At 33.2% G+C, this 7,001-nt stretch overlaps 1 long non-coding RNA gene across 1 annotated transcript; it reads left to right on the forward strand.

The window, feature by feature from the left end:
• The first annotated feature begins 4,045 nt into the window (after window positions 1–4,045).
• Window positions 4,046–6,801, forward strand: LOC127715701 (uncharacterized). The gene is made up of 2 exons (XR_007988555.1): window positions 4,046–4,689; window positions 5,716–6,801. It is a non-coding gene; the product is annotated as an uncharacterized LOC127715701 (long non-coding RNA).
• Window positions 6,802–7,001: the final 200 nt, after the last annotated feature.

Consider the following 7,001-nt stretch of genomic DNA (forward strand, 5'->3'; position numbering starts at 1 on the left):
ATGCTGAGCGTAAGCAGGGTTACCATAAGATTCCGCAGGTTGTTGACGAGGCGGATTTTTTGGGTAAGGTTGCTGGCGAGATTTTGACTTCTCCTTGGAGGTACGGATAGCTCTGGTCTCAGCTTGTCGTATCTTTCTCTCATCTTCAGAATCTGAAGCCACGGCATTGGATTCGTATTCCCTAACGGTTCCCCAACCAGCAGGGGAAGCATCAGCTATGCGTATTTTCTTATTACGGGTTTTGATCTTATCAGTTATGTCAAGAACTAATCTATAGGCTTGAGTATTGGAGTTAGGGATGAATTTTGAAAGTTTATTAACAGTGTCTAATAATTCCTCGTTAAAGGTGTACTGAATTCTGTTTCCTTCCCCCTTAAATTTTAGAGTGACGTCCTCCTTAATTTTTCTCTTAAGGCAATCTTGTTCTTGTATGAGTTCAGATTTCAACTCACCTAACTTGCTGTCTAAAATTGTCTTAAAAAGCTCTACAGTATCTACCAAATCAGACGACTTATCAGCTGCTTTATGAATATTAGGTGGCGGTAAACTATTATCTCCTTCGAGTAGTATGTCTTCATTCAATTCCAGACGAGGAGAAGATTCGGACATTTTACCAAGTGGCGATTTAAGAAAAAAACGAACCTTTCTGTCGGATAGGCGAACCTCGAATGACAATTCTAGATATCTTATTATAATTTAGCGCTAAAATTCTAGCATGAAGTTATCATGATTGATATAACTTAAACCGGTAATAACTTACTGATGGTCCAATCAAATTAAACATAAACATGTTTTGATTTAAACACACGTGTTAAAAGTAAACAAATACACGTGTTCCCGAGTAACCTTTATAAATACATGTCCATATATCACGATCATGACCAGTTTTCAATTACTATTATATAATTAAATTGTTTGGAACATGCATGTAATATTTGCCACTGGACATTAAGTACATTTTGAATACATGTATTGTAAGTACTTTATGAATGTGTCAGTATTTTTGAGGACTCTCACTGACTCAGTAGGATTGTTTTTATATAATGGAATTATCCTCTTGAAATAAAGACTATTTATACGAAATTTTGTTCAATAATTATGTGTCGGATTATTAGGGTGTCGGTTCATTGGGTCGTCGGACTTTTGGGGTGTCGGACTAATGGAGCCTTGAACCGACATAAATTCAATCATTGACCAATAAAAAAATATATATTTCTACAAAGTGTATGTACATGATCTCTTCATATAAATTTCACATGCAGTTTCCCTTGGAGCCGTATGAAAACCAGGATAAGACCGGTTCAAACAGGAAGATTAAGAAAGCAAAGAAAACTGTGCACTTTATAAAAGGGTCTGGATGGGGTTTCTTCATTTCTGTATTCTTTAATATTTTATACCATTTTCACTATTTATTATAAATTTTGCCTGTTAGTCTGTTTTCTTTATATTTAAGCACCACATTATTTTCTACTCTTTATGGCTACTTCATAAAGACAACAAAGGGACTGATATGAAAGCCTGCCATTCTAAAGTTGCATTAAATCCGTGAAAAAAGAAGGGACATTGGATAATTGTCTGTTTTCTGTTTCTTGGTCTTTTCTCACTTGCCGTTGGAGGCAAAATTTATGTCTCTTTAGTTTGTATCTTATTATAAAAGAATATAGGTAAAAAATATAATCCCGCTAACATGTTTAACACCGCCGCACTCTGTATGTATGTATACTGTCCAAAGTCAGGAGCCTGTAATTCAGTGGTTGTCGTTTGTTGGTGTGTTACATATTTGTTTTTTGTTCATTTTTTTTTGTACATAAATTAGGCTGTTATTTTTTTCTTTTGAATTGTTTTACATTTGTCATTTCGGGGCCTTTTATAGCTGACTATGCGGTATGGGCTTTGATCATTGTTGATGGCCGTACGGTGACCTATAGTTGTTAATTTCTGTGTCATTTTGTCTCTTGTGTAGAGTTGTTTCATTGGCAATCATACCACATCTTCTTTTTTATAAACAAATATATGCAAGTCTAACGTTCTGTTACCCCTTATGGAACCCGTTTGAACTAAATTCCAAAGGAAAGACATTTTTTGACATAATAATTTTTTTTGTCTTACACATAAATGTCAACATGCATGTGAACCAAATGTACACACAATTATTGTTTGTTTTAAAAGGCAATTTGGGTGAATACAGTTGTGAATTTGACTGCATACGTCTGACGTTAACGGAATCAAAAAGGTAGACTCTAAGGTAATTTTATACTGTAACTTTATGTGCTAAACCGTTATATAATCCAGATGACACTGAGGAAAAAATCATTCATTGACATTGTTAATATTCTATTCTTTTCGGTTTTTTTTTATGTATTTTTCTTAATAATTACATGCATGAAGTGTGTATTTATGTTCAGAAAAATAATTAGAGTGAGGTGCACATATTCGCCGGGGACACAATTTCGCCGTTTTATGATTTTGAGGTGTAAAAACTTCAAAGGATGGATGAAATGGAAGAAATGTGACGGTAAATTATATTTTTATAACAAATATGATTATTTTTTAAACTTAGACAAAATTTTGGCACTTACCGCAAAGGACCAAAAAAACGTACAACGTTTTGATAAATATTGTTTTAAGCTGCAGTTATGTGGTTTTAAATAGATGTGTAATAATGGCGAATATGTGTCCCCCTTTGACAAAACATCAGGAAATTTCAAATTGCCTTTAATCTAACTTTTTAGATGAATTTTTTTCAAAGAAACACGTTTTCAAGCTAAGAATATTTTTCTTTTGATGTAATCTTCATATAGAAATATCAGTATACTTCAAAAACATAAATACCTGAACATAAACTGCAGAAAACATGGAAAATTATGGCGAAAATGAGCACCCAACTCTATTGACTTAGCACTAAAAAAGTGCATTGAAATAGGATCAAATAGGCCTAGTTTTTTGTCGAAATAGAAGACAAAATCTAAAAAATTATATCAGGATGTTCACAAAAAAAAACGAGTAAAAGTATGATTTCTTAAGTTTGTAAAACTTACATGAACAATAGCAATTCGTAGACGATTCGAAAAGGACCCTCCATCTCTGACTTGTCGTGGAAATCGTCTGTTTCTATAACTTTTAAGACTTTTTGCAAGTGGCTTGTAGAACAATATTTTCTCTGTCTCAAAATCTTGCCGCCCTCTTGCTGAGTTTTTTTCTTGCTTTGTCGCGCCAAAAGCATATTGACGTTTCATATCTGTGACGTTGCAAAACTTGTGCCTCGCTGTAGAACAGCGCTTTCCCGCCGTCCATAATTTTTCCCGCGTCAATGGAGCCGTAATTATGTTCAAAAGCGATGTAAAAGTAATTTTATGAAAACTATTGCTCTAAGATTGTTATAAACGATGTTTTTGATACAACATTATTTAAAAATACAACTTTTAACCTTGAAATATAGTTTTTTTTTTTTCATCTTTCTTGTCTTTATAAAAAAAAATGAAAATAATATACCCATTGCTACTAGCTTTATAAGCGCTCTTGTTTTATCTTTGTCAAGTGAAATGCATAACTGATTCTTAACCAAGTTGGCAAGTACATGTATTTCATGCAATATTTAGGACGTCTGAAATTTAATGTACAATAAATCTGTTGCTCAGTGGGTCCTACAAAGTAAAAGATCTGTGATGAATGGCTCAAAATTGAGATTTTGCCAAGTGCTGGGAAAGGATGATTTGTAGGATAGGAAAAAAATCATTGGGTCACCTACTTAGGGAGCTACCATTTGATTTTTATGGGAAAGGGGGGGGGGGGGGGGGCTAGGATGAAAAATTTTGTTCTGCATTTTTTTTTAGTTGTAATCTCTGTCCTGCCTTTTTATTTTTCACTCTATTCGGTCCTGCCTTTTTTTAAGTTTATCCTGACTTTTTTTTAAATATTTTTTATATTAATGCTTCAATGATGAAACGGGAATAAAATGTATTGAAATATCGTATGGCAGTACAAGTATATCGGGTAACATTTATGTACTTTTACAAAAAAAATCTTCACTGAGAATTCAATCGCGGCATTTGAGTTCTAAATAAATTTTCCAGTTCTCTTAACTAAAGCGTGTATTGTGTATATTAATATTTCGCGTAATCAAGTATAACAGTTACCTTTTCTATGATTATTTATTAGGAATGCGATTATTATATGAGATATTCTGATTGAAAGATGTATGAAAAAAAACTGACGTTTAACAAATTTCTCGAAAGTACTAGTATGCAACATTTTACATGAAAATGACGAACTAGATAATTAGTAAACACGTTAAATAAGTTGGTATTACAGTACTAACAAGCTTATGATCCTGTATCATTTTTTGACATCCGTTTTAAGTATACAAATAATGCATTTAATTCAGTTTGCTTCATGACCTTCATTCCCGCCAAAATCGTCCTTTTGGCGCCGTCTTTTGACATTGTCAGTGCTTCTCAGTATTGTGACGTTACTATGGACCTTTGACGTTCTACACAATCAACAAGATTTGTGTGTAGAAGCCGTAAATGTCCCTTTGGCAGCAAGAGGGTTAATATTGAACATAGTATTACAATTGCCTACGTTTATGTGATTGGATTTCATGACGTCATTCATTGTTTACAAACGTTATTTTTGCACTCGCACTGACATTTCAACAAGTCAACAGTTCAAACTTCTTCTGGACAAAAGGTATGGTATATATTGAATATTTTGAAACTGAGAAAATTGTCGCATGCCGCATGGCTAATTTAAAACACATATCCTCAGTAGGAGAATACGCGTTACACATTGGCGGATCTAGGGGGGTCCGGGGGTTGGAACCCCCCTTTTATGGGACGATCAATGAATTTGAATGGGGACATATAGTTGGAACCCCCCCCCCCCCCCCCCCACTACTTGACCAAACGTTATGAAATAATATCAATCAATAATTGATATTTGAGAATGATAAATCCTGAATGTTTCTGAACATATGATAAGGAAAAGGGGGTGGGCATCGGCGGATCCAGGGGGAGGGGTCCGATGGTTGGAACCCCCTTTTTTTTGGCGATTAATGCATTTGAAAGGGAAAATAAATTTGGGAACCCTATCTCCTGATTTGGATCCCCTTTTTAAAAATTGCTGGATCCGACCGACACATGCTCATTTCCTCAAATCCTGTGTTTTTGTCACACAGTATTTTTTTCAGATCTTTTCCCACTTCCCACTTCTTTCTCTTCTGTCCCGATCCCACTTGTTCCTATTTTGACCGGGTTTTTTTTTTAACCGATGCTTCATTTATTTGTGATACATTTTGATATTAGTCCACCATTGTCCCAGGTGCCAACAAACTTATATAATCCCGCCACATTGACTGCTATATATTGTTTATTATTTTTCTCGTTTGAAATGTTTTACAATAACATTTTAGTTACTTTTAGATTTTTTTATTCAGCCATGCTGGATCTATGCGATCACTCTGGTTTTGGAGATGGTGCAAAATACTAAGTTGAAGACATATCATGAAACTAATTATTTATGTTTTTATGACTTGCAGAAACTTTCTACACCATTTTAATCATCAACTGCAAACTTTTGACACGTTATAATTATTATAAAGAGCACATAAATAGACTTATGGTTAAAGCTACATGTGCATGAAATATTTGTCACTGGCAAACACCAATACTTCGAGGTTGATGGATTTAATTATCATATTTTGCTTTTTTTATTTAGGAATAAATTCTCAGAATGATTAACAGCATAGAAGACAGCCGCTGAAATGGGAACGTACGATGTGAAAATTAAAGACCTATATACAGAAGGATGTATTTTAATATGGCATTCATCAGAAAAGACAATATTTAATCATAAACCATGTAATTCCGTTGAGTTTCGTACAAGTACCAAAACATAAAAAATGGATGCTTGTAATGAGCTCATATTAGAACTAGGGAGTCCTCTGGAATTACCAATCTACATGTAACAAGACACATCATATGTGAGACTGAATTGAGGAAAAGACACCAGCCAGGAAACTGACATTCTATAAAGCATTCCAAAGAAAAGATGGCAAAGGGGGGAGAGCAATAAAACATGATGCAAGCAAAATTAAGTGTTTCTTTGATTGTTTTATTTATGAACCTTAATTACAAGGGTCATAAAATAATCAAGGGGTTATATAGTACAATTGTATCCTAAGTTTCTGTTGAATTTAACTATATTTTGTACTTAATATATATATATCAACAGAAATATTCTTTAAATAATTTAAAATGTGCAAATCTTATTCCTCCGTTATATAAAAAAATGTAGTGGTGCATGCAGGCAATATTTTATGAAAAATTGTTTTCAAATTCACCAAAAACTTGCTACATAGCAAGAATACGCCATGTTTGCCAGCTTTTACATAAATAAAAAAAAACTTAAATGTCACTGGTACATCTATATGAAATAAAGTCTGCTGCTGCCAAAAATCAAGATTACAAACTATGTTTCTAAAAGTAGATTACAACAATACTGAACTCTGAAAAATTTTAAAAAGCGGGGAAATTTCATAAACATCTGGCAAAACCAAACGCTAAAGCACATCAAATAGCAGAACGAATGGAAAACAACCGTCATATTCTTAATTTGGTAAAGGCATTATCTTAATTTTCTCATAATAATCCTCCCAGTTTTTTCAAGTATTCTTACTCTGAAAGGAAAATATGAAAGAAAAATCATTTGCAACTTTACAAATTATCGGCATGAAAATGATTGACATTTTTGTCACAGACTTCATATGTTTATTTGACAATAAAGATTATTATATTAAAACAATTGTTATGATAAATAAAAGAAATTCCAGTTATGATAAAAAAAAAAGAGATGAGACATTGTTTTATGTTAATTACAATTCATTGCCTAACATATTAACATATGGAATCATTAATGTCAACATGTTTTAAGCAATAGCAAAATACCAAAAATGATCAGTATTGAAGATTCTTATCTTGTTAGATATATGTATAAATTGTGCG

This window comes from Mytilus californianus, unplaced genomic scaffold (genome assembly GCF_021869535.1).
Source record: "Mytilus californianus isolate M0D057914Y unplaced genomic scaffold, xbMytCali1.0.p SCAF_9, whole genome shotgun sequence".
Taxonomy (NCBI): Eukaryota; Metazoa; Mollusca; class Bivalvia; order Mytilida; family Mytilidae; genus Mytilus; species Mytilus californianus.